Source organism: Anas platyrhynchos, chromosome 7 (genome assembly GCF_047663525.1).
Source record: "Anas platyrhynchos isolate ZD024472 breed Pekin duck chromosome 7, IASCAAS_PekinDuck_T2T, whole genome shotgun sequence".
NCBI lineage: Eukaryota > Metazoa > Chordata > Aves > Anseriformes > Anatidae > Anas > Anas platyrhynchos.
The window spans coordinates 1985831-2013087 of NC_092593.1; the positions used below are offsets into that span (position 1 = coordinate 1985831).

Consider the following 27257-nt stretch of genomic DNA (forward strand, 5'->3'; position numbering starts at 1 on the left):
TAATGCTCCTGCCTTTGCCCCCTGTGACTAACAGCTATGTTGCTCCTATCTAGTAATCTAGTAACAATACCATAGATAGTATTCTTGCTTTTAAGAAAACACTTTAAAAAAAAAAAGCTTTGCTGCACTTAATAATGCATGTCTTTTCTCCTTCTTTTACCACAGTGACTTCAATTCTTACAATAAATACACGGTTTCCTTATTTAAGATAGGCTTTTATGCAGCTGACTAGAGGTCAGGGTCATTTTTTACAGTGGGGTACGTGCAAACAATCCCAACAGCAGTCCTACAGTTTGTGCTGGAAAGGAAATTGAGGACTGCACTCCGATTCCCCTCAGCTGACTGTCCTCAGACAGATCCCAGAGGAATTCAGACATATGGCCCAGGTGCCCGTGAAGGGTTTCTGTCCAGCTTTAGGGCAGCAGCCACGCTGTTCTCTCTCCTACCTCCAGCTCCTGCCCATCTCCATCTTCCTTCTGGGGAAGGCAAAGACAAACCTCTGGCCAGCCGTGCTCTCCTGCAGATATCCTCGTGCTGCCTCACATGGGTCCGGTTACATCCCTGCTACCTCAGCTCGGAGCACAGCATTAGGTGTAATGGCATTGCTGGGGCTGTTCCCAAGCACTGTGGCATGCTGGCTTCTGTAAACAAAACACTTTCCAAAGGTAATATTTGAGCACAGAGATCAATCCACACCTGATACATCCCTGCTTCTCCAGAGATGCAATTCAGTATTGCAGCTGCAAAAGAGGGATAACACACCTCTATATCTCCCATCTTTGAACTATGACATACTTAACAAGATCTCTGCGGTATAACTATTTTATTTCAGAAAAAAATTGCAGTTTGTTCCTTCCAAATCTAAGAGAAAAAAATCTAATCACCAAGTGTATCATGCATTGCTTTTGGAAAAGCTAAAACGCAACACAAAGTTTGGCCCATAATTAGTGTCGTGCTACACTTGCCTTCCAGTTCAGATTTTGTTCACTTCTAGTACAGTTTAGAAAAATGATTGATAAGATGGAGACTTTAATCCAGCACAGCTATGACTTAATGAGACTGTAAAAGAGACATACTGCATTGCTATAACCTCTTGATAGGAGTACAGCACAAAGCACCTCTGTCGATGTGCTGGAGGCAGAGTTAATTGAAGTCATCGTTTGTTCAGCCATCTGGGTGCCGCAGCCCTCATTTGCATTGTGAAAGCCCCAGCTCCGTGGCACGATAATTTTTTTGGGGTGGAAATCCAAAGTGGGAAAATGGAAACATCCAAAAGGCAAGTAGCAAAGTATGTCCCAGGGAAGTGGGGTATGTGCAGTTGGAAGAGAAATATTTGAGTGGCTCCAAAGGTGATGGATAGCCATACTCATGTACCAGGCACTCCTCCAAAGAACAGCAATCCTGGAAAAATTCCTCCCAGAGAGAGGGCTGCCTATGGCATGGTCCTGGGTCCTTGTACAGAGCTGTCCTGAAGGGTACAAGAGGATGGGAAGGGGCTGAATGAAGGCTAACCAGGGCAGGCTGGGGGTTACGAGGAGTCATTTTCTGGCAGGGTGAGGGCCAGGAAATGCACCGGCAGTTGGCCCTCTGGGATGGGATAGGAAGACAAAATTCAGGAAGGTAAAAGCATATTCAAACGACACCAAGTTTTGCAGTTTTGTGAGATAAGAAAAAAACAGACCTGCATTTAGGAAACAAGAGCTGGCTAAAAGATCTAGAACAGGCAGACAACGTATGCAAAATGGCCACAGGTAAAGCTGCTGCAACTAATTCACACCATTACAGATGAACCTGTCACCAGAACTGACACTGCAAATTGAATTCGGTGTTCTCTCCCCAGCCATACCAGTATCGGCTCTATTAAATCCGTATTTAAAATAGGCTGTTGCATGTAGGACCGAGATAAATGGCCCAGCACGCTGGTAACAGCTTCCCACCTGCAAATCCTCCCCTCCAGTTCAGCCTGGCCAGCTCTCCTCTTGCACTGCCACTGGTGACCTCAGGAAACAAGATGAAAGTACACAATATAAAAATCAAAGCCTGCCATGTGCCCAAATCTTGGACAGTAGGGACGTAAATATTTTAAGCAGGAAAGGGACTGTGCAAGAAAATGGATTTGGGGGGGGATTAGGGTAAATATATATATATATATATATATATTTTTTTTTTTTCTCAAGTGGATTTACTGACCTACAGAACTTACTGCACAGAAGATTTGCACTGCTGCAGACTATGTGCACATGCAGCCACATGAACAAAAACACATCCTCATGACCTGGGTGGGCAAGGAGAAGGGAAAGCTTCTGAATGTGATTAAACCTTCTCGTGTTTCTCCAGCACTTTGGTATTCACCCACTGTGAATCCACAAAACCCAATTCTGGTGGTGCAGACAGTTGCCTGCAGCACCAACACGACCACGCTGGGACCTGCACGCCTCCATCACCAACCAGAAACCTTGGAGAGTCCTGAAAAGTTCTGCCAAATTTCATGCAATGATGTAAGGAACAGGGGTAAGCACGAATTGCCAGTACGTGATATTTTAATTACCAGGCTCAGCAATTTATTTCACTGATATTTCTGCAGTGTCTCTTTGACCCAAAGAGCAATTTGGGGGATGGCAGGATAATGTATATGGATTTTGCATTGAAAATGGCTACAGCATTCATTATATTTTCTGGGCTCCATTTATCTAATGAGTGATAAATTTTATTCTCTATATTTCAATAGGAATTTGGCATGAATATTTATCCTAGATAAGTACAATTTCTACATGCATGCTGAGATCGAAAAATGGAGCCTGATGGTGCTGAGACGGCTTTGATGATGAGCAGTTTTCATATCAGCCATCAGCTTTAAGTAATAATTGCAGGGGAACTGCTTGTAGCCAGCAGCAGACCAGGCTTGCTGTTACAGTCCAGAGAAGCAGCTAATGCTCCGATAAACTCTTTGTCACCCATAACAATAAGCAATTCAGAAGGGATTAGGTTTTACTGCCCAACCCCAAATCAGCAGTCCCTGGACTGCACATCCTCAGGTGCTTAAAAAAAGAGCAGAAAATACAAGCAGAGAGTATCGCCTGCCCAATGATAGCTAATTAACCAGGTGCAATGAGAGATGAGAATTTATCTTACCTTTAATTCCAGGAGATGGGAAAACTGAGCAAAGGTGTCCAGGGAACCAAACGTGAATTTAAAAAAAAAAAAAGCTAGAAAGGGAAAAGTGTAAAGTACCAGCTGCACCAAGTGATGCTGTAGGAGACCAGGTCCCTACAACAACCCCAACCCCTTCCTGTGGTAGTTAGCTCACGGGGAGTGCCCTCGTCCCCCTAAAACACCATCACCTGTCCCCAGAGTGCCCCAGCACCCACCTGTACCCCTGGAGCCTGCTGCTGCTGTGACTCCGGCACCCAACTCGTCCTCCTGAAGCAGAACCAAGAAACTGGTGGGCTGGAATCGCCCCTATTTATGCAAGGGGATGTTTAAAGGAGCCCTTCCAAGGCTTCCAGCCGCATATGTAAATTGTGATGAGTGCTGTTATTAATAACAGCAAGGGGACCGGGAGGCTTTCTGTGGGGTTCGAGGCATGTGCCTTGCGAACTCTTTAAAGTGTTTCTCAGCAGACTAAATGTGGTATAACCAGCCATTTCCAGCAGAACAGACCAGGCTGCTCACCAAGCTGCCAGCTGGGGTCGTGCTGCCCCTTGGGGTGCAGGGGGCTGGGTACTGCACACACCTGGGGTCAGACTTCAGCACACAGTCCCAAGAGCTGTAACGGAGTGGGCACATACAGCTTCTCACTTATTATCTGCCTCCATCCACATCTCGACTCCTTCTGCTTGCAGAATGGCTAGATTGAGAGCACGAGTCAATTGGCCATCAGCACGAATTCTTAAATTGCTCCCATCTTTTATTCTTCGTGATGCACTTCATTCCTCAGCTCAAGACCTCATTTTGCAAATGTAAGGCAACTCGGGGCTCTGCTACAAAAGGAGCAGGTTCAGCAGCCTCCTTGGTGGATCTGTCGGATGGCACCTGGCTATCTGACAAGCAGTGAGCTGTCCTCTGCCACTGCCTGAGAGGCTCATGCAAACGCAGCTTCCTACAGGTCCTTTTGCATTTTCAGAATCACTGCTGGATTTCCATGAAAGAAATAATGTATTTTGCCTAATTAGCAATCATTAATTTGAGGGAACAGATGGAACCTGTTTGTTTGTGAGACGGAGATCCGTAGTTTGCTCTGTGAAGGATACATTGCATCTGTGCAGCGCACACAGCTTTCGGCTCCTCGCTACCGCAGACTTTGCAGCACTTATTTAAAGACCATTTGCATCGGGGCAAACACTACAGAGGGAGCTTAAGGCATTTACATACCGGAGTGCTAGGGAAATTTGTCATCAGCCTCCTTGATGCTTTTGAAAATACCATCCTACCATTTCGGGCAATGCCACCATTCTTCATGAGCCTGGTGGCCACTAATGCAAACCCTTGAGAGCAAGATATATTCTGCCCCTGTCCGCAGCATAGCATTATTTAGTTGGTCTCTAGCAGTTTAGGTAGGAATAAATAAATGGACTGTTTCTGAGAACGGCACAGCTTTTTCCTTCAACTGCAAAGGGTCTTACAGTTTCGGACAGTGGTGTAGGAAAAAGGACCTTTCCCTTACCAAAGGGACAGGGCGCCTGCCACGCCATTGTAATTGTGTTTCTCCCCCTGAGTGCTTGGCCAGGTTGGAATTGCTATGGACCTCAGCCATAGAAAAGCTTAAGAGCTGAACTCTTTGCCCAACAGGTTGTCATGTTGAGTTCTAATTGCTCGTGAGAAAGTCAAGATCTAGGAGAGTGCATGCAGTGTCTTTTATGCCGATACAGCAAAAACATCGTCCTCCTCTAATTCTTTTTTTCTCCTCTTGTGAGATGCCCAGACCCACCCTGCGCCCTGTATTTGCTGGAAAAAGAGCAAGTGACCGATGGCTCCGGCAGCCCACGTGTGGGAGGGAGGTCACTGCTGCCTTGGGGCACAAAGGTCGGTATCTCCAGCCTGGAAACAACGCCTGCCCCGTGAGGACTGGGTGATGAAGAGCACAGTCCTGCTCAGTAACCTTCCCTATCCTCCCAGTGGGAAGAAAAGTGCATTTCTCCTCTAAATTATATAGAAAGATTTTTTTTTTAAGTAATTTTTACATTTCTTTTTTATGATTATTATTTTATTTTTATTATATATATTTTTTTTTTAATTTCATTCTTGGGATAAGAGAGCTACTGTTCTCTGCAAATAGAGCCTGGGTGCTGGCAGGCCATGGTGCCAGGCCAGCACCTGCCAGGTATTTTTCTCCAGTTTCTGAACATGCAGATTAAGCTTCTACGGCTACTATCTGAATTGTGTTAAAATAGGGAAAATAAAAATAAGAGGAAAACAAGGAGGTTTGGGGCAGGCAGCCTGTGGACTGGAGACTTTAGTCATATTTCATTTTAAACTGAAAAATAAGCTATTATTGTGTGGCCTACGGAAAAGGATTTGAAATTGTCCAGGATATAGAAGGGAAAAATAAAAGATAGATCTTATGACAGAAGAAAAATGAACAATAACAAAAATCCGCTATTGTCCAGCTCTCTGAGGGAAAGAGGTGGCAAATCCGTGCTTTCGGAGGCTTTTTGCTGAGTGTAATGTAATTTCTCAGGCATGTTGCTGTCTGATAACCATGGATGAAGTGTTTGTTTCGGAAGAATTTGGCATGGTCAGAAAGCTGTGCATAAGGCAGGCTCACATAAACTGATTAGCACCGAGAGAGGAATGGAGATGCTATCTCTGCTGCGAGCACAGCTTTCCGAAAACCTCCCTGCAATAATTATACTGGCTCTCCAGCACAAAGCCCCACAGACAGCCTGCTCCGAGCTGGATTAAAAAACACAGATCAGAAGTTGATTCAAAGCACAACTCATTAGCACACGTGGAGACAGGAGTGAAAATCGAGGTGTCTGTGAAGAGCACTGAAATCAGAGCACGTCCATCAGTATGTGCCCACGGTCCAGGCTCTGTCCATCACCCTCGCCTGAAAAGGGACAGGCTGGTCCCAAAACAAGCACTGAGAATGAGGCTGCCTCTTAGATTAGTGCTTAATTTTGATATATCTTTATTAAAGTGCATGTGTAATCCCCAGAGAACTTCTGAGTTAGGAATTGTGTAGAGCTTTGTGTCACTACTCATTTAAGCACGTTGCTCAGTTTCAGAAAACTGCTTTTCCAGGCAAAACACTTCTTTTTAAACAGAGTCCAATTAGTCTTTGTTAGAACGTGTTTGATTTGGTTGCGTGTTTCAAGCAGCAGAAATCCTTAAAGACGGACCTAGTTAAAAATAAAGACTAAAATAAATCACATAGTTAAAAGGTTGTTTCGGAAAAACTATGAGATGCCTGGAAAACACTCTGAATACAGACAAATTTAATTCACAGTTTCCCATCAAGGGTCCCATTCCACATTTGCCTGTGTACCTTTTTTAGAAATGACAGCTTGTGACTCCACAAACTTTAGCAGAACAGCAGCAGCTCATGGATGAACTGATAGAAAATTACGCAGCCATTGACTAGACATCTAGTCAGACTGGAAGCATTTTTCTTATAATCAGACAGGTTTCCAACAGCCACACACAGGAGCAGACGAAATGCCCAACGTGGATACCAGCAGAGTGGTTTCCTTGGCAATTGTAACTATGCAAAAGACTTTGGTTACCTTCTCTCTGCTAATATAGGCAAATATTTAAGCCTATCAACTGATCTATAAAGGTTAGTTCAATTAAGATCGGGTCACCTTATTATAATTTGAAATCAAAGGGCTGCATCTGGAGAAAAAAAAAAAAAAAAAAAAAAAAAAAGCATGCAAACATATACGAATCTCTGAGCATTTTAAAAGTCTGGTGGACTTGGACTGGATTGTTCCCTGTTTACATCGGTGCACGTTTTCACTCTGATTTATTCAGAATAAAGAGGCCCTAAGAGCCAAGGGCAGACCTGGGAAGAGTTGTGTTGACCCAAGCCAGACGAGCCCGAGGTGGTTCCTGCCTGAAGGCTGAGCCGGCTGCCCCATGGCTGTCATATGGAGCTTGTCTGGCACACGAGACATATCTTGCTCAGCTGTTGTAGTAAGGGGACGGGTGAGTTGTTCGCTAGCAATTTTTTTTAATCGCTAAGATCACAGCAAAAATGTAAAACTGACAAATTCAGTAACAAAAAGGTGGCATATAACTAGTGTTTCCTACACAAAAAGATCTGCATTTTCATGTCTGTAATTACCTGAATTGAAGTATGTGCATAATTTATTTCTGCCTGTCAGTTTTAAGTAGAAATGGTCTTCTTGCATCTCTTACATGACTTGTATGTGTAAATTCCTGCTACAAGCCCAATGAGAAAACACGTGCACTTGTCTCCTGCCACAAACAGCAGCTAATGGAAGCAGCTCGGTGCTGTGTATTCAGAGACAAACGGTGTCAGAGGAGCTGAAGCAGTGCTCCAGGTGCTCCTAATCAGATCTGGTCATGCCACAGAAGAACGGGGCTGATCACTTCTGAAGGAGATGGAGCTCAGTCTGATGCCTGCACTGAGGGCTCGTGTTCCTGGAGGGAGGCTCTGAGCAGATCATTTCCCAAACACAGATGCACATTAGCTGGTACAAACCCTTGACCAGGGCTTACTAAAGATGATTATTTCTTATGAATAAGTTGTCAGACTGTCCCCATGTTGTCTTTTCAAGAACACCAGCTGCTTGGAAGTGATCACCTTTTCGCATTGCTTTTGCATTCCTTCAGTATGACTCAATGGAAAAAAAGAGCTGATGCAGGAGATTAATTAATAGAATTACACAAGGACCTCACATTCCTTTCTTACATCGAAGGAGAAGGCAGAACTCACGGCTGAGGAGATGGGGCATCGTTGAGCACTGAGCCCTGGTGGGACAGCCCTGGTGACACCACAAGTGCCTTGACCTCGAGCACGAGCCCACCCCAGTGAAGAGCCCTGGCCTGGTTTTGTCATTACATGGCATGGATGAGGTTTTCTTGGCTCCACGCCTTTGCCAGCTGAGAAGTAAAGCCAACGTCAATTGCTATTTTTCAGAAGCACGTATTAAATCTCAGACTTCTTATGTGATGTTTTAAAATGAGCTCTCTAGCTAACTTCAATTAAAAGGAAAAAAAAAAAAGTGTCTAGATTTGATTGGCTACTTTGTCATTAGATATAATTAAAAACCCTACATGGTAAGCTTGGAAAATGACTGGCAGAGCCAGAGCAATACCAAAGCTCACCAGTACTATTGGAGATAAGCCTACATTAACATGCCCTTTTATTTATTTTCCTATCCTTGATCTGTGCCTTTTGTCAATATCTCTACTGGTATTCTTCATGTCGGATGCTATAAATAAACAGATTTTTTTTCTGGATATCCCAGCACATTTCCTGGAACTTACAGCAGCACCAGGGAGCATGCCACAACCCCAGAGGTTCCCAGAAAGTTAGTTAGTCAGGATCTGTAAAAAGAGATGAAGGGAATATTTTTACATCAATTAACAGAAAACCACAACAGGCTTCATACTGCTAAGTCATCCCTTTAACCTTCTCATCAGGGCTTTGACCACAAATCTTTTCTTCATATTCAGACCTTAATTTCTGTCTCCTCACCTCATCTCACTACTCATATTTTGTCTTGCATGCATACCACTTACACAGATAGCCCTCAGATCACCTCGCTCTGGTCCATCATGGATTCTCACCATCTTCCTGCTGCTTTGGGGTGCCTGAGGAGTCAACCAGTGATATTGCCATGAAAGATTTACAGGAACAGCTCTGCACGGAGCAGGGTGCACATGTCCCACCGACCACCCTGTGCATAGCTCAGGAGGAGCTGGTATTCATTCAAGGTGGGCAAACATCTGCATTGCTGCTACTGGCAGGGTTTGCAAAGCCACACATCCATCACCCTTCATCACACCCACTGAAGGGCACGAATAATTCACCTCTCTGCCCCCAGCACCAGCTCCTGGGGCACCTATGAGCAGAATATAATATTACAGGGAAAAGTGGCAGCACCGTCCTCGTGTTTGTGGTGCACGGTGGGCTCGTGATGACCCACCCAGCAGCGATGCGGAGTGGAGCAGAAATGGGTTTGCATCTGCTGTATTGAATTAAGGAGCAGAATGAGTCGTGCCTGCAGCAAATGGACTGATTAGTGGCAGCACACCCAGAAGGCTCCTCCTGATTTCTGGGTGATTAGGATGTTTTGCTAAGACTTTTAGCAGTCTCCAAGGACCTGCTCAACTTGCAGAGAAAAAAGAAATGACCCAAACACTGGCTGGATTTTATGGGGAGAGGGCAGAGCTCGCCTGGTGGGTACCCTGGAATGGGGCCACAGGGATATCAGCTGCTGGGTTGTGACCCAGAGACAAAAGCTACCAAAGTGAATTTACAAGGATGTAAGTGCCTGCAAGCTGGTTTTATGGAAAAAAATAATGGTCTCTTCAGGCACAGAGAAACAGAGGACGAGCCTTCCCCGCACAGCACACTGCTCCTATTTATCCTCCAGAAAGTAGGATTATTGCCAAGTACACAAGTAAGATATTAGCTACAAGCCTGATTTTTGGTCATTATCATGACCATTAGTTACAAAATAACATCTAGTCATTTATTCTAAGCGTTTGGCACAGTAACTGAGGTCTGTGGGCAGGCTCGATGCAGAGCCTGCAATGGCTTCTCCTGGAGATCACCAGGGCTGATTAGTTCCCTAATTCCTGCGATTATTAACCCTAATGAAATCTTGCTCTCTAATAGCTGCATAGCTATTGATTTTTAATTGCTTTGTTTGTGCCTTGAATTGATTGATAGCAATTTGGGACGGCGCACACAGCAGGAAGCACCGCTCACCGCCCGCGAAGGAAGGGCCGGCTCAGCGGGGTGCTGCGGGGCCCCAAGCGGTGCCAGGGGTGGTTTAGCTCGGAGATCAGGAAGAATTTCTTCATGGAGAGGGGGGATTGGGGTTGGAATGGGCTGCCCAGAGTCCCCATCCCTGGAGGTATTTAAGAGATGTGTGGATGTGGCACTTAGGGATGTGGTTTAGTGATGGACTTGGGAGCGTTAGGTGATGGCTGGACTTGATGATCTTAAGGGTCTTTTCCAACCCAAAATGATTCTGTGATTCCACCTTGTTCATAAACAAAACTCCAAGCTTTAAAAAGTTCACACATCGGTATATCTTCTTCAGCTGCAATAATCATCAGGTTAAATAGAGAGGCTGTGCTAAAGAGCATAATTAGAGAATGGAAAGAGCTCCAACATCCAACATATCCCACAACAAGAATGATTTTTTCTAAAATTTCTGTCTTTTATTGAGAGGATGACTGAAAATCACCTTCTCCTTCTTCTTTCCTCTTCCAATTTCCAATGAGATACTGTAATATATACACTACAGCATAGTATCTGGATTGTTTTTAACTTGAAGCAAATCAAACACTGCCTTTACCTGACAAAGGGAAGCAGGACTAAGGGGAAGCACTGATTTTGGCTTTTGTGCTTTCCGCAGTGGGGGCGGGAGGGGAGGTGATGCTGGGGGCAATCGGGACTTTCCTCCCTGCACCCATGTGCACCGGGGGCTGCCTGGGGGCACCAGTACAGGGATGGGAAATCCTTGCTGGAAACCACGTAAAGCCAGCAGCAGTCCAGCTGCCTGGAAGAGTCATCTGCTGCACACAGGTGCACGTGCAAAAACCCCAAATTCATCACAAATAAGACAGGCAGGGTAAATGATGCAGCCCCTTCATCTTTCCATTCTCAAAGCTGCCGATCCTCTCCTGATTTTAACAAATCCACATTACTACTCATCTTCCCAGTGACAAAGTAATGCAGGTGCCATGATGCCAGAGCCACTCAGCCCCTTTGGGTTTCAAAGCAGGACGCTTTTAGCCTTGGAGCTGGAGAAGAACATCATTGTCTGATTGGAAGATCCTCCATTCTATTGCAAATCTTGCTGAGACTTCCAACTTATAAAGCAGAGACAAAATATAAGAAATCTCCTAGAGTAATAGCTGGCAAGTTACTATACATACAGCAAAACTTATTTATATCTGGATTTCAGGAATTAATTTAATTTTCTTTCTCATGCTTGCAAGATTAAATAAAAAGCAATTTATATTCCCCATAAATATGAATTACTCTGTGTTTCATTTTGACATTTTATGCAAGAAAGTATTAATGTAGACTCGTTTGGGTCAGACTACTTCCATGCTGCCTCTGGAGATAAAACTGCTTGCTCATTGCACTTGGATTCAGCAAAGCGGGAGGAAGCCAGGAGGGTTTTTCCTCCTTTTCAGTTTCAGCAGTCGTTAACACTGGCTCTTTGTGCTCGTTTTACTGTCATCCTGACCTGGGGACACGAGGACTGCTGGGGTCAGCACGACCGGCTGCAGCCAACCTGTCCTCACGGCTGCCTCGTGCCTGTCCTGCCTGCATGGGCATGCTGGGGGTGCACGTGTAGGACAGCGGACAGGAGGGGGGCCGAGCCAGGCTCTGCTTTATTGGGATTCTTAGGGAAAAAGAAAAATAAAAAAAAATAAAAAAGAAGAAAAAGGAAGAAAAAAACCACCTTCCTTGTCATTTTTTAAGCAGGGATGCGAGCACCATGCACAGAGCATGATGAGAGCTGGGGGGGCACTTGCAGCATCCTTGGCCAGACTCTGCTGGTGCTGCTAACGCAGACTGTCCTGCAAACCAGAAGCTGGCTCTGCTGAAGTGAGGTCTCCACTGCTGTAATGGAAAATTTCCCCTGGGGCCAAGCAAGATGCTGCTTTTTGTACTTGTCTGAGACTGCTGTGCATTCATTAGCTTCTCAGAATCGAGGTTTTTCGCTGGGTAGTTACGAGCAAGCGCTGCAACAGCCGTGCTGCCAGGACCAAGCCCCAGCAGTGTAGTCCAGCATCCCCTTCCTCCTCTTCCCCAGATTCCTCTCTCTGCACCAGCTTGGCATCCTGCACTGGGCACCCACCTCCTGCAGCATCCCTGCTCTGGAGGATGGAGCTGGGAGCTGGGGGGCTGGGCACAGAGCTGGGAGTCCCCCATGGATGGGGCTGGGAGCTGGGCTGAGGGCACAAAACCTTCTCTTCCTCCTGTGTTCCCCCAAATCAACATGAGCAAAAAGAGTGAGAGTGGGAGACTTGTAATGTAAAGGAAAAGAAAAGCCAAAGGACTGTTTTAGCTCTCTCCAATTCCCTTCTACAAACATGCTCTGAGCCAAGACCCCTCACCCTGCTCCCTCTGCAACATCCCAGGGAGGAAAGGCATCAGCATCCCACCCCTGCACCCTGCAGCCAGGCTCCATGCTCAGTCCTGCACCCCATACTTGCAGGAACATTGTCGTGAGAGTGTGCAAAATGCTCCCAGAGCAGGAGCAAACTGCAAAACTGCTGTGCCTTGCTTCCCCCTCTGCCACGAGCTGGAGAAGAAAGCGAAGAAGCAGAGAAAAGCAAAGGAAACGCTGAGCTACAGAAAGCAGGTTTTATTAAATCTCCACGATGGATGGAGAAGACTGACTCTTTATCCTAATAAAGTACAAAAGGATCGCTACAGCTGTCAAGCCAGTTGAAATATATTATTTTCTCTAGAAAGCATTTTGGGGTGGATTCCAGAGAGCTTTGCTTTTTAAACTTTTGTTTAATTGAGCTTCTTGAAATAAAATAAAAAGAAATAATTCCTATAAACTGTCATTTTCATTTTGGGGGGATGAGGCTCCTGATACTTTTCTTTGTCTGTGTGCTCTCGTTGAGCACGTTGTTACTGGCTCTGGGTGTAAGGCACAGCACCGTTTGGTTGCAGCCCTCACTGCCACCTGCCTCACCCGGTGCAGCCAGCGCAGTGTGTGCATGGCGAGGACCAGGGGATGGGGGAGCACCAGGGGAACGGTGTTTGCCTTTTTATTTCCTTCCACTAAATGTAACTGATACATTTCCAGCAGGCACTAATTTTTATGCTTCCCCCAGAACACGAAGTCTTGAACACAACTAGCCACATGTACAGAGACGCGCTAGTGAGGGGCTCCGCTCCTTTTCCCTCCTTCAGTTTATTTGTGTCCTGCATTCGGGCCTGGAACAGCTCTTGAAAGCATGTCATTTACCAGCTGATCCATAATTAGCTGCTTGCAGCCAATTCTGAAGGAGCCACAGCAGAGTTTGCTCAGGGCTGAGTGAATGCTCTGCCTGAAGATGTTCACATTTTGAGTCATGCCACCTGAATCCTTAACACCTGTATTTACACCTCCCTGCAATAAGAATTCCCACCCAATTCAGAGGCCACCTAGCAAGAAGAGATCCCTAGTTACCTATAGTTACAAGTTGCAGGATTTGATCCATGAACCTTATATAAATATTAAATCAAAGAGCACTTAATTGATTAATTAGCTAAAAAACGAGGCGCAGCTTTTTATTTTAACATTTATCAGTTTTGCTAGGTGCAAACAAACAGAGGTGTGTGTGAGGAGCCAGGCTCGGAGCCCTGCTCTGTTACAAGGCAATATTTCTGGTTTCTGTCAGGAAAATGACCCGCAGAAACGAAATGCATTACCCTGAGAAAAAGGCACTTCCCTAGCAGGCTTTCTGGGCTCTTATGCTATTAGGGGGTAGAGCTGTCCCTGAGGTATTAATTACTGGAAATTATCACCTGAGGAGCCAGCTCCTTCCCTCTGTGAGCGGTTTTGTGTTGCAGCGAGCCTGCTGAGGCCAAGCCTGGGCTGCCTGCACTGACCCCCACCTCTGTACGGCGGGGCAAGGGGCAAATAATTCCTGGGGCTTCGTATCTCGCCCAGGCTAGGCCGAGGTCCCCCAGGAGAGGACATTGCATTTAATTCCAGCCACAGGAGATGCCAGGATGGTGAGAGGCAAGCCCTATGTGGCACCCCATGGGTTCCCCTGACCCAGTCCACCAAGCACCCAGCAGCAGCAGGCCGTGATGGTGCAGTGCCCTTCGTGTGCAAGGGGCCTGGTCCTGCCTCTAGCGAGACACAAGGAGGAGGGCCGCCTCCTCCAGCCCTCCTCGTCGCCTAATGGCAGCCTGGGCTCAGGCCAAGCTCGGCTTTTCTAGCAATTTTACCACAGGAATCGGGACTGTGGAGTAACGCTGATGGAGGAAGAGTGGTGTTGATGGAAGGGCTGAAGAAGCTGTTCCAGAACAACCCGTCCCTGCATCAATACACCACGCACAAACCTCCTTTGTGCCACATTTAGCTGGAATCCCCACGAACTACCCCTGGACCCACCAACTTCTATAACCCCTGCTGTATTTCATGGAATCACAGACTTGCCCAGGTTGGAGAAGACCTTCAAGATGCAAGGTTCAAATGTCCCCACGCTGTGACCAGCTGCTCTGGAGGCAAACCACTACAATCATGGCACAAGCACCATGCACCACGAAGAAACCAGCACCTCACCCTGCAAGCAGTCAGAGGAATGTGGCAGAAATTTGGAGAAAATGGAGTCCTGGGCAGTGGAAGGGCACTGGCACGGATGGGACAACTTCACCCAAAGGTCAGTTCAGCCCTCTCTTAAAAAATGTTTAAGATAATTAATGCTCTCCTCATGCAATAGATGAGTCACTTTGTTATTTCCCAGCCCACCTACCCCATCCTTATTTTTAAATAAGATGCTCCAGTATCAGTTTTTCCTGCCAGAAAGGTAACTGTGCTCTCCAAGGAAACCTTACCTTGCAGGATGAGGAAAAATGCAAAATAAAATAAAATAAAATATTATTATTATTAATATTAATATTAATATGTAGGATCTCAAAGGCTTTAGTAAAACTAGCTTTTATGGAAATGTGTGGCTTTTCAGCCATCCCACTGCATAGGTGGAGGTTGGTTTAACCAGGAAGCTCTGCTCACAGCAACATTAAACCCCAGAACTGGGACCTGAACAGGGAGGAGGGGGCTGCACGGGGACAGGGGTGTCACTGCAAATAATGAGTCCATTAAGGCAAACCACATCCCCCTACGATGGTTTACCAAAACACAATACTTTTCTCTGAGGCATGTAGTGGTGGCTGGGCTTTACTGGAGAAGAAGGAAATGGGGATTTGGGGAAGTACTGCTTGAATTTATGGATAGGCAAAAGAGTTCCAGCTATACAGAAGTTACGCACTGCTCTAAATTCTGGGTTTGTAGCTGGAAATGATTCATAAAATTAAGCACTTTAAAATAGTAAATGGATATTCATTTCATAGTGAGTTGTAAACACAGCATTGTAAATATTAATCATCATAAAAACATACCAGCAAGCCTTAGTTTTAATATATGCATTCAAAATGTGGCAGATTTTGCTTCAGAGATCACATATTTTGCCAGCTGGGCATTAGTCTCAGCAGCTATACTTCAGCGTTTTATTAAGCTATCTGTTTATATCATGATCAAAACAAATAGTGCAGAGTGAGGAACGGAAAGATATTTTTTCAAACCATTTACCTCTAACAGATGCCAGCTGCTGTGTCTGTAAATGCACTTTTAGCTAACACGCACCCTCCTGGGGAGCCCAGGGTCTTGGTAATTCCCAAACCCCCAGGCCCCCACTACGAGGATATTGATTGCTTATCTCTGAGATCTTAACCCTGAGATGCACTATGCTGGAGACGATGAATAAATTCCTGCAGAAAGTGAGTTAAAGGACTGAACTAGCAATTTTGTTTTGTGGACTTTACATGTGAGATTTCTCAGACCAGTCGCACAGCAAAGGTGCATTCGGCACCAAGGGGCAGCTGGGCCCTGCTGGGGCTGCAGCTGAACGGGGGACATGGCCCAGCCAGCAAATTTTCCAGCTCTTATGAAATGAAAACTATGAAGCATTCACTTCCATGTGAATTCCAGGTAGGCTATTTAACTAAAATTAGCTTGCAATAAAATTCTTGGACACCAACGTTTAAATTTCCAGTGAACCCAGCAGTGCATCGTCACCTTTCACTACACAACCCCCTGGGAATAAACTCAAAGAGACAAACCAGAAAATGCCCCGGCTCTGGTGCTGTGGGCAGCCTGCCCTCAGGATTAGCAGCACCTGGGCTCATGCCGAGGCACCGTTAAGCACAGAATAAATTAATTTACCCATCTGGGTTTAAGAGCTTACGCAGCCACCCCGGTGCTGTCCTCTGACATGTTCCGTACCGTGGGGCTGCCAGCCCGGCTGGTTTCCCTCAGCCCGTTTCTGACAGTGAGCCACGAAACTTCAGCCACCTCGACTTTAAATATTTATACTTGGATCTGAAAGGTAACAGCTTTCCCGTGATGTTTTATTTTATTGTTTTATATTTCCTGCATATGTTTAAAGACAGAAGGCTAAATATCTGTCGGGGGAGCAGTAACTTGCTCTGTGTTACAACTGCTAATGTTTTTTGTCCTTTCCACAGCCCGTTCAAATCTGATGTGTGTTGTACTCCCTGGGTTCTGCAATTAAACATGATTAGGAACTTTCAGGTGATGTCACGGATGAGCAGTGCTCCTGAACCCCCCTGGGACACCCCAACCTGTTGGAGATGCGGTCCCGGAGGCATTGGCAGCCGCTGCTGGGTGCGATGCTGGTGGAGATGTGCTGCTCTGAGAGCCCCAGTAATGCTCGGGGCAAGCTTTGACCAGAAATACACAGCTAGTACCCAAAAGCATCACAGCAGCCAACACACCCCCCTTTAGCACAAGGCTGGGGCTGGAGCAGGAGCTGCTTTCAGGTGTGTTTTCCACGCACACTACTTCAAGCCAGCACAATGAAAGTCACCTGAGTGGCTTTTAACACCCCTCTGCTGCTCACTGCTCTTTGCATGGCATTTGTTGGTCTTCTTCTCAGCTTGGTGTCACCGGCAGCATGCAACTTCTTCCTTCCTTCCCAGCCTTTAGCCAGATCCTGGTGGTGAGGAATGCAAACGTGGGCAGTTGCAGGTCGGTCGCAGAGACATCCCAAACAACTGCTCTCTCCTGAATCTTTATTGCACCCGTTTAATCTTGCAGTCCCACAGCTCAGAGAGTAAAATTCTGTTGCTGTAGTACTTAGTAAAGAGCTAGATCCTTTGGTACATAGTACAGAGCTAAATGCTTTTTGATTTGTCCTCTATCTCCCGTCTGTCCCCACAGCCTGGCACAGTCCCCACCGCGCTGCCCCATGCACGGCTGCGTCCCCAGCCCTCACACCCACCCAGGGGCCCAGACAGGGCACTGGCGAGTTAAACAGCCTTCTTCCCCAGCCCGATACAATAAATCAGGCATTTTATGGCTGCGGAAGTAATGAGAGGATGGGCACACCGAGCCTGCAGATGGCGACCAGACGGGAGGAAGGGCAGGCTTGGTGCCTGCGGTAATCACGCGGATCAATGGCACTCAGGTTTCTGCAGCCCGTCCTGGGCCCTGCTCCCGACTGCTGCTGATTTATGGTAAGTGTCATCAATGGGAGCTTGTGTCTCATGTCAAAAATAAAGCATGGGATGAGGGAGGGAGAGAAAGAGGGTTTCTGGTACAAAGCAGGCTACAAGGTGGAGCACAAAGTGCCCAGGTAATGTCGGGGATGCAATGTGATTTGTGTGCAATGAGATTTGTTTTACACAAGAGTCCTTTAAGCAGTTGAATTAACTGCAGAACAGTATTTACTGCTCTCATGTGCATCCCCCGTGCGTTATTGTGGTTTTGTGTAAGCAACAGTTTCAAGGCTTTTCTCTTGTGTTCCTCCTCAGGGCAGGAGCCAGCAGACACAACCCGACCCTCACGGCCCCCCGAGCCAGCTCCTGCTCGGCCATTTACCATCTCAGCTCCCCCAGAGCCTCCTCCCACCTATGTGGGGGGCCCCTGGGACATGCTGGGCACTTCAGCCCCTGGCTACATCCCTGCGAGTCGCAAAAGAGCAGGGGATGCTCCAGGTCCAGGTACCCTTCGGCTGCCCTAGGAGGCAGCAACAACTTTGCTTTATGCCTGTTCTCCTTCTCAAACCCAGGCCTCAGGCACAGGGCAAGGTTTTCCTGGGAGGGGACAAACCACCTCAGCTTCTTCCTCAGAGCCACTCCTGTGGATGGGGCTGGTGTCCCCAGGCAGCAGCTCCCACGGGTGGCAGCGTGCCTTGCCAGCCCGGCCCCTTCCAGAGATCAGATGGACGTGCAGAACCAGCACACAGCCATTAGCATTCAAACAAACATAGGAGGTTTGTTTCGCACACTGTAACTAACAGTCGGAAATAAAATTGTGTAATAAAAGGAATGAACAAAAAGATTACAGTATAAAAAATGTCACTGTTTGCTTCATTTCACATAACAGCTATTTCTGGTATTAATTGCTAAGGAATTGGAACTGTATCTCAGAAGAAATGGATAAGGAATATGCTTCTCCTTGAGTGACATCCATGGAAAAAACAAAACGTTGCAGAAGGCAGAAGTAACAGATGTCACTCGGGCTCCCTTGTTCCCATCTCTAATTAAGTTAGGAACCAATCAGCTTTTATTAACAAGATTATTTTTTAAAGTCTTTCTTCCTTTAGTTTAAAAATACCACGTCTCTGCTACACAAGCACTAGCTGCCCAGGCAATATCTACCCGTTGCCAAAGCCATATATACGTGTGTATATATGTACGTGGACACGTTTTGATGTCTGTCCCAGCTCTGCTTGGCCCCACAGCACGTCGGCAGAGCAGAGGGGAGGCAGGAGCATCCCCGTCCCAACACCAGCCCTGCAGGGATGGAGCCAGCTCGGCCACGGGGCTTGCATGTGCTTGGGTCAGGCCTGGCGAGTCAGGATTTACCTGGGTTTTGTGCCCCAGCAAAAATGTCCAAAAACCCACGTCTTTGCATAGGTGCCACAGTCCTATCTTCGAAAGGATGGTATTCACCTTATGGTTACTATTGCCTTTTAGCTTGTTCTGTCTGGATCCACTACATAACTCCTATAAAGAGAGGGGAAAAACCAGCCTGGGAGTTGACAAACACCCAGCAGTGGGCATGCTGCAACCAGTGAAGCAGGGGAAAGATGGATAAAGTCATTCCGAGGAACATTAGGAAAAAAATAATCACGCGTAAGGTCTCACTGTGTGCCTTCTGGGAGAGAAAAGGGAGCTGAGCACCAGAAACCAAACAGAAAAGCTGCTCGGGAGCCCAATCTGCTACTTTCAAAGTCCAGGTTGGAGCTGTTTATAGGCTGCATGCAAAGTGACCATTTCAGGTTTTGTGAATGCCCACACTGTGTTATCCCATAACTCAAACATCATCTCCAGACATCGCCGAGCAGAGCAGCAAAGCTCATTATGGCACTCAGCTGCCCTGTACAGCAGCACTTTGTTGTTTGCTTCCCAAATTACTTCCTTACCCCCCTTTACTCCTCAGCGACATTGATTGCAGTTCTGTCTGTGCACAGCTTTGCAATTAGTGGCAGGTTGGAGCAAAAGGTTAATGCTCTCCAGCTTCCCTCCCGAGGAAGCGCCGTGGGTCGGAGCTCCCAATGCACCTCCTGGCAGTGCTGCAGGAGCTGCAGGACCACGCAGGCAAGGAGAGAGCATCTCCAGGGGTCACATTTCCAAATATCCTAAACGCAGCTGCTGGGACCGATCTAATTTAACTGCTAAATGAAACATGGCTATTGCCTAAGGGACGTCTCCTTCAAAATAGGTAAGGCTGTCATGTTCCCCAAAACCAAGTGTGTGTGCAGCACATCTGAGCCACAAAGCACCCTTTGCTGCTGCGTGCTGGATGGGAGCTACCAGAGGAACCTAAGTGTGATTGCATTTCCCTGCTACCCAGGGGGAACAAAGAAATTAAGTCACTACAAAATTATGCCTGTTCCTAAGGTGAAAGTGAATTAAAATGAGACCTCCAAATCAAATCAAAACCCAAGCAAGGCTGCAGGAAGGAGCAAGCCTTTCTCAAGTCTTTGTCAAGATGGTCAGAATGAGCGATAACTCGTAAAGGCACCAGAGTTTAAAGCACCAGCCAAATTATGCCAGAACAGACGTACAAAAGCGTAATGAGAAAGCGAAGGGCAGGAAGGAAAGGAGACTTCACAAGAAGCAATGGCAAAACTAGCTAGAAGTGCAGCACTTAACAGATAAAGTAGTTCATCTGGGAAAAGCAATTTACAAACAGCAGAGGGGGAAGCGGTGAAAACCATGCTCGTTCTGCTCTTGTCTCAGCCAAGGCGTCTGCAGACGAGCACGGAGAGCAGATGTTGTCGTGACGCCCGGCTGCTCGAGCAGAGCCAGCCGGGCTCCCAGCCCCCGTGTGAAACACCGACCTGTCGCTAGCTGGAGGCAGCAGCAGGGTGCTGGGGGTGCAGCTGGAGCACGGCCCCGCATCCCTCCCAGCTGCCAGAACGGGATGCTCAGGGTGCCACTGGTTTTGGAGGTGCTGGCACACGGAGAGGAGAACGTCAGGAAAAAGTGGGATAAACGCCTCAAGTGATCAAGGAGGTGAAGTGGCAGAAAGGTGACCATAAAATGCTCTCCATTGAGAGTAGACAAACTCTCCTTTGTACGAAGGCTGCTATTATCTCAGCTTACCTTTTGCTACTGAAGATGTGCAGCTGCAGCGAGGCGAACATGAATACCTCGCTTAAAAAACATAACCTTTGTGTAGCCGCTGCAATCTATATACAGTCTGTGGGAGGCATGCCAGCCAAAGGGCAAAAGAGGTACCAAAACCTTCTTTTTTTGTGTACATAAAGCAGTAGACTGAACTAAAGGATTTCCAGGCAGACCTCCTAAAGCCTCAGCACAGAGCTCTTTGTGATGCTATCCAAGACTAAACGGTGCCACGTGCCCTGCCACAGCCACCTGCCCCACCGACTGCATCTGCAAGAGTGTCACAAAAAGAATTGCTGTTTCTGCTCCCTTGTACCAGCTTCAGTTTTCATACTCCTTCTCCCATCTCACCTAGCAGTCAGCAATGTCTCCTCATTTTTTTTTTCAAAAAAATGGCATTTATGATATTTTTAAGCTGTGTCTTGGTGCAAGTGGTCATGATCTAATTGAAGCAAAGGTACTCTGGCTGTATGGATTTAAACTGAGCCTGCCTCTGCTCACATCCTGCTGCACTGGATTTGCTAGTCATGGCAAACAGGAAAAAAGTCACAATAAGGTGGTTTTGAGCTGCTTACATTTTCAAATTCCCCTGTACTTGATAAAGGAATATTTCAGCTTTGTCTTCTAGTCAGTGTTAGAGCCGGCCAGCATCCCGCACAACCCACCCAGAACCACAGTCCTGTGTATGGGGCTGCCAGATCAGTGCAGGGTGGTGGCTTGTGCCATAGGATGCACTCCAGTGAGAAGGCATTAGTTAAACAACAATTTCCCCGATTTCAGAACAGAACAGTCTTTTCAACAGATACAACTCAAAATACTAAATAGGGAAACTTACCATTTCCTTTTAAAAATACCCTTTCTTTGGAAAAGTCTTAGGAAAATCTTGCAAATCTCATTTCTGCTAATGGGTAATTAGGCAGACTGATTAGAGAAAAATGTTGCACACATCGAGTGTCCCATAATGTAATAGATTGTGCAGCAATTTACTGTAGCATGGTATAATTGCTTGTGACAAAGTGCTTCCATGTGTCAGCTTGCAGTGCAGCTTCCCAGGACAATTGATTTTAGAGAGGGAGAGAACCTGAATTTATGTAACAGCAGGGTACGATGGCATTTTCTGCACTGTTCAAATCGCCCAGAGTTTCTCTCTCTCTCATTTTATTTATTTTTTTTTTTACATACTGATTCGAGCATAAAAGAAATGAAGAACTTGCTTTATCATGGAGGCATTTACATAACCACGCTGCAGCTACAACACATCCTCATGGGAAAACGACACGATGCTGTGCCCAATGAAACACGCTGATTTTCCTCTCCTGCCTGCCTTGGAGTTGCACAGGAAAATCCATTAGGTTTCAATACTGCTGCAGGGCAATTATTTTTTCCAGGGCGCTCTTTGGTGGTGCCCTATCGCTGGAGAACATCCTTGCTTCCCTTGGACATTTTTCACACCGATGCTGATGTCTGTTTTAAAAAGCCCAGCTGCTAAACACGAACTGCCCTAATCTGTACAGCGAGCCTCCCCACATTGCTGGGGATAAAAATACCTCCATAGACCTGCAGTTTCCAGACCCTGCTGGGAATTAATCATTACCCCTTTACACAGCTGGCCCCCAGAATTTCGTTCTGGCCAGCAAGTCATTCATTATTGACAAGCCTTTGTTGTTTTCTTGTTTGTTTGTTTTGTGGGTGAGGTTTTATTATTACCATTTTAAAGTGGGCAGAGTACTTCATCTTCTCAGGCAGACCACCCCTGCCTTGCATGTCCCATGTCCAGCTCCTACCCCTGACTTTCTCTCCTCCAATATTTGAACAAAATACTGAACCTCAGCGAGGAACCACAGCCTCAGCAGGGCTCTGCTGTGAAAGCCCAAAGACAACCACATTAAAACTTGGGTACACCTTCACATAAGAAATCAGCCAGTTTCCCTCCACGTGCTGCCCAATCTGTATGAAAAGCCAACTGAGAACATAAAAACCATCTTCATTTGGGTGGGAAACGTTTCCTTTTGAATAAGGACCTACCCCTCTGCCAGCACCAGCTTTCAGCATCGCAACACCACCTGCCCGCGGAGATATTTGAACATTTTGCCCTCCCAGGAGGGCAGCTGCAGGAAACCAAGGCAGACAGACGTGTGTCCTGAGAGGGCATCACATCGGAGGACAGCTCAGTGCAGGAAGCATCCCATGGTCACACTCATCCACTGTGCCACCCAGCTGGAGGCAACAGGATAAATGGTACATTTTGAGGACAAGCAAAGGAGCAAGATCATGACTGGAGAACCACAGGCCACCCAAGGATGCCTGAGAGGTTTCTTTCTTTTTGTTAAATAAAAAATATTATTATTTAACAAATAATATAAATATATAATATAAATATAATATCATATTATAAAATATTATCATAATTATATTAATAATTTATTATTAATAATAAAAATATTATTAATAATAAAATATATTAAAATTATTATTAATAATAACAAAATAAATAATAAATAAAATAAAATGAAAAATTAATAATAATAATAATAATAATAATAATAATAATAATAATAATAATAATAATAATAATAATAATAATAAACTAGCTTGGCTACTTTCTTTAGCAGGACTAGCAGGACTTCAGCTATACAGACTTCATTAAAACAGGCCATCAGCTTTGCAGGGAAAAGCACAACAGAGTCATCCACAAGCTGGCTTTATTTTTTATTTTTTTTGATCTTTTCAATTATTCACCACTTGTGTTACCAGCAGGGCTCAATCATCAAACACTCCCTGACTGCTTTTTTCATGACGAATTCATGTTTTGACAGGTTTAAAATTTGAAAGTCTTCAACTCGTCAACAAAGGAGAGGAAATCAAAACAACAGCAATTAAAGCCTCCCTTCTATTGTAAAGACCACCAGTTAATAAAAAAGAGACTCAAATTCAATAATTATCATATTCCAGAGAAAAAGCAGTCAATTCCCAGGACAGCTTCACTGTCACTGTCAGATGTTTGTTTTAAATGGGATGCATAATGCCACCAGCAGCCTCCCATTGCCCAAGGTCCTTTCCTGTTCCTGAGGTACAATAAGGAGAAAACCTTACCATGGTAAGCTTCTGATCTGCACTTAGTAGCAGCCTGTTTTTCCCTCACACTGCTCTATCTGCCTTTGACAACTCCCTCTGCCTTTATTTAAAGGTCAGGGCCCCACGTTGTTCAAGAGCAGCAGGAACCTGCGAAAGGAGCCTTGGCTCCGTGTAAATCCCCGTTGGGTTATTTTCACCTATGGTACCAGGATGGGCACAGGGTGCCAGGGGAGTGCTTCGAGGTGGCAGCCCCATCCCATGGGACCGGCCACTGCAGCCCCACCGATCCCCCCAGCACTGCTGTTCCCACTGAGCAGAACCCAGCCGAAAAGGGAAAAGCTTCATAAATTATTCCATCTTTCAATGATATCCATCACTGGCTGTTACCCATTAGACAGATGGTTTGCTAACAAGGTTTAATCTGACCTCAAAATTTCAGTTCATGATCTTGCCTTAAACATAAAATATCTGCATGAGATACATTACAAACACTCGCAGACATATATCTTGTGATAGATTTAATGAGCCCTTCTAGTTTGATAAAAATGAGAAAAACAGATGTTATTTATTCCTATTTTTTGCACATTTAATGATGTATTTAAATATATTTTAAACCCGTCTTAGATTAAAATATGTGGACAGTCTGCCCAGCTCTGTTCCCCAGATTTTGGGGGTGAGCTTCAAAACCAGTAATGCATTTGGCACAGTGTTTGCCTGTAGAAAAGTCTGATTCTTTGTGGGTTTTGAAAAATCTCTGACCTTTCTTCCCAGCCACAATAGAAGCATGAATGCTTATTGCCTAAGTGGGGCTCAAAGGATCTCCAGAGAATAGAAATCTCAGTGATGAACAGTCACATTGATTCCTTTGGTTCAAGGACAGCATGAAGAAAGAGTCAAGGCAAATGACAAGATAGCTACGTAAATGATCTACATACACCCAAAAAGGGAACTTCATGATCTGGTACTTTTAAGTCAAATTTGCATTTAAAAATAATCTTCTCCATTCATTAAGGAAACTCAAAAAAATTCCACTGCCAACAGTTTGCAATTACGAATTTGCTCACCTTGCAACACTTTGCAAGCAGGACGGGTCTGTGATGCTGCTCCCAAATCACTGCAAAGCTAAAGCACCTGCTAGGAGTGAATCCAGAGGCTGCTGGGACAGATCACAAGGATCACCAATCACTTTAAAATCAAAATTAGCCTTCACTAAAGCAATAATTATTATTATTTTTTTAAATCTCTGCTTATCTGGTTTGCCGCAGTAGGGCTCAGTGCTGTGCTTGCTTTGCCAGAGCAGCGTTCACCCCACAAGATCTCCAGAGCAGAGCATGAGGGAGCACTGCAGGGCCTCTCCTTGTCTGAAAGAGGAAGAAAATGACACTGGCAGTGTATAAAAGAAGTCCAACAAGATGAAAAATACAGGTTTTACTGAGTTTCTAAGAATGCAATTTATTTAATGACACCTTAAAAAGAAGGAAAATGCGAGCAGCACTACAGAGCTTGACCCTGTCTGTGTAACGGTGTGAACCAGGGTCACATTTTCTGAGGAAATTCATAGGAACGGTTCAAAACTGGGCAGGTGTAGAGTTCAATGAGAACACAAAGCAGACCTTTGCAGGCACAGCTGGATGCCCAGAATCCCAAAGTGCCACTTAAGAACAGTCTGGAGAAGCCATAGGGCAAAGTGGTAATCTTTCACGTGAAGAAATAGTTCTTTCCCATGAAAATCTGTGCGTCCAAAGTCTAGATGCAACAGGCCTCAGTCCCCCCTCTCATTTGAAGTCATTAATGAAATAATTAATGAAATAATGACCTCAAAGGAGATGCTCAGTACTTACCCACTGCTCCCACATCTCCAAGTGCCATACTTTAAGGGGCAGGGGGCTGGGGCACACAAAATGGTAAGCACAAAGCAATTTCTGGCCTGTCACAAGTTTTCTAACTGCTGTATTAAACCCTTTGGTAAATTGGACTTACATGCTGAATAATTTAGCAATATAAATCAAGCAAAGCACAGCTGCTTCTAGAGTTTGTTGAATGTTCAAGTGAGACTAAGGAGATCAGGTTGTGATAAAGTATTGTTAGTTTTTCCCATAGGGAATTTCAGTCTGAGTAACTTAAAAAAAATATATATATATATGTTCTGGTCAGAGTGCTTATTGTGGGCAAAAAATTCAACAGTTAACGCAAAGAAACTCTTGTGTGAAAACAGAATTATTTATCATGCTTATCCTCCAGCAAACTAAAATTAGAAATGGTTGCTGGAACAGAGAAGTGTTTTTTCCCTCAGGTGAAAATATGGGAAAAGTGCCAAATTCATCCCTGGAACTACGCCCAGAGCAAAGGCAGAGATAAATTTGGTAAGCAAGCTCTCGGCCCCGGCGCTGCGCAGGAGGCGGCGCCGCTCATTACTCACTACCAGCCTCCCAAGTCCTGCAGTCCCAGCCCCGAGTTCAGACAAAGGGACTGAGCAACTCCAGAACGAAACTCAATTCTGCAGACAGCTGTATGAATATAGATGAACCTTGTCCAAACGGAGCACTCAGGCATGAAAATAATTTAAAAACTCTGAAAGCCAAGCACAAAAACCCGAGGATGGAGCACTGCCCTGCTGGTGCCAATGCTACCTGTGCCATCAACTTCAGCGGTGTTTTACATCCAAATTGACGTCCTACCCCATTTGTTAAATGCTATCTGAGGAGGTGCTACGGGCCCATCAGGTGCTAACCCCAAATAGGCGCTTGGAAGAATACTGAAAGCAGAGGGAACACGAACAACTGGTTCAGGTGATGTTACAAAAACAGCACCTTAAAAATACTTCTTATTTTTAGGAAGACTTCACATTTACATAGTCGAATAACACATTCATTATTGAAAACAAACCCCAAAAAAAATCAAAAGAAAGGTAAGTGGCTGCTTCCAGCTTCAGCAGATCTTTGAAGAAGCCAGCATGAGGCTTTTAAGACAGCTGAGTGTAATAATAAAACTGCAAAACCCACCTCTAAACTCAGGAGCAGAAATAAAGCCGACCATCACTTTCTGCAATTAATTGGCTAAAAGTAACGTCCTGTTGTGCCTTCTACTTAGCCACAGGTACCGTTTGTGGAGTCAAAGGTAGCAAATTAATGTTTTATTGTTCTGGTCAGACAGGCGCGTTCCTTCTCAAAGTGTTTTGGTGCATGATAAGGGCTGAAGGAATCACTGCAATAGTGCCACAAGGCCTCTTGGTACCTCACCCCACATCTGCCCCATCCAGAGCACTGCTCGTCTCCAGCACCTCACAGAATATATGAAGTCTTCTAAAGACCTCAAGGCTTGGATAACTCATCATAAGGTGCCAGTTAGTTATACCCAGCCCAACATTTTGGCTTTACCTCTACCATCAAATTTTTGTTTTCCATCCAAAACCATCATTTCCAAACAGAACTGCTTTTTTCAGGCTCCCGGAGACCTTTTCTTTGCACTAGCACCTGTTGTCTTACTCGAGTTTTTCTTTAAGGGAAATATTCACATTTAAATTAAGATAAAGTTCAATAAATATTTCTTTAATGGAAATAATTTGGGCCACTAAGCAGCAGTTTAGCAGCTTGTTAAAGGAACAAACGGTAGGAAACAAATCACACTATTTTAAGACCAG

General features: G+C 45.5%; 2 long non-coding RNA genes across 3 annotated transcripts; one reads left to right on the top strand and one right to left on the bottom strand.

Moving 5' to 3' along the window:
• Window positions 1-195: 195 nt before the first annotated feature.
• Window positions 196-3247, bottom strand: LOC113843823 (uncharacterized). Its single transcript, XR_011810553.1, has 4 exons — window positions 3133-3247; window positions 2191-2275; window positions 1938-1998; window positions 196-1468 (listed from the first exon to the last, which is right to left on the bottom strand). It is a non-coding gene; the product is annotated as an uncharacterized lncRNA (long non-coding RNA).
• An 11001-nt stretch (window positions 3248-14248) lies between these two features.
• On the top strand, window positions 14249-18518 carry LOC119717517 (uncharacterized). Of its 2 annotated transcripts, none has more exons than XR_011810560.1 (3): window positions 14249-14547; window positions 16412-17422; window positions 17720-18518. It is a non-coding gene; the product is annotated as an uncharacterized lncRNA (long non-coding RNA). The 2 variants fall into 2 exon arrangements; XR_005267209.2 differs by lacking the exon at window positions 14249-14547 and adding an exon at window positions 15807-16272.
• Window positions 18519-27257: the final 8739 nt, after the last annotated feature.